The sequence below is a fragment of the Sinocyclocheilus anshuiensis genome, unplaced genomic scaffold, assembly GCF_001515605.1.
Source record: "Sinocyclocheilus anshuiensis isolate Anshui unplaced genomic scaffold, SAMN03320099.WGS_v1.1 scaffold736, whole genome shotgun sequence".
Classification (NCBI taxonomy): domain Eukaryota; kingdom Metazoa; phylum Chordata; class Actinopteri; order Cypriniformes; family Cyprinidae; genus Sinocyclocheilus; species Sinocyclocheilus anshuiensis.
Window position 1 is genome coordinate 59,756 of NW_015558585.1, and position 1,299 is coordinate 61,054.

Sequence of the window (1,299 nt, forward strand, 5' to 3'; positions counted from 1 at the left end):
CAACAGAGTCATGCTTGGTGTTAAAGATATAGCCTCCATAAATAGCACACTAGTGTTTTCGTTAATGCATAATGCATCATAGCACACTAGTGTTTTCGTTAATGCATCTCTTTCTGACAGAGACATATCTAGATTCAGTGGTAACAGAGATCAATATATCAAAGAAAATACAGAAGTGATCAGATAGTGCTACGCCCGTTATAACAATGGATGAAATGTTTAGACCTCTACTGATGAGTAAATCTAGAGTATGTCCAGTATGTCCAGTGGGTTCATGCACATGCTGAATCAGGTCAAACGTGTTTAAAACAGTTATAATTTATTTTATTTATTTTGTTTCTGCATTATCTATGTGAATATTAAAAAATATTTTAAAAAATAAAAAAAATAGCAAGGACATTTTTATTTGATCTGTGTCTGTCGGTCTTACCTTATTATCATGAACTTTTAAAAACCTGAGCTCAAAAGTGCGTGTGTGAATAAGTTAAAAATGGGAAAACATTTTGATATTTGAGAGAGTGTGTGTCATCTGCTATTCTTTGCTAATAGCCATTAACTTTTTGAGTCAGTGGGTAATGTGAAATATCTGATTTTTCTAGACTGTGTGAGTGTGTAGGACTGTGTCTCATTCTGGTAAGAGAGGGTTAGTGGTAGGACTGATGGTCGGGCGGATGTGTGTGTTTGTGTGTGTGTGTGTGAGTGTGTCTGTGGGGGTTGTCTCAGGCTGGGAGGCTGAGGTGGAATTGATGGATAAGGTTAGCAGAGCTATCAGACAGAAACATCACAATCAAGCCGTCAGCTCAATGCCTCCCTCTCCCTGCTTTCTTCCTCTCTTTGATAAACACAGGAATAGGATTACAATTTGGACTGGTCCTGGGGCAACAGGGAAGGACTGCCCGACCTTTCAGCCCACACCGAACACGCATCACACAGCAAAACAGCTCAAAGAAACACCTTCTCCTAACCTTTACACACAACGGGCTCAATGTGTGTAAATAAAAATATTTTATTTTATTTTATTTTATTTAAAAGCGTCATATGATGCAATTTCAAGTTTTCCTTTCTCTTTGGAGTGTTACAAGCATAGATGTTACAAGCATTCGTGCATAGATAATATCCCTAAAGTTGCAAAGACTAAAGTCTCAAACCCAAAGAGATATTCTTTATAAAAGTTAAGGCTCGTCCACGGCCTCCTAAAACGCCTCGTTTAAACATGCCCCCACATGCCTACATCACTGTGTGGGAAGATTTGCATAACACCGCCCAAATGTTCACGCAAAGAAAGAAGGCGTAACTTTG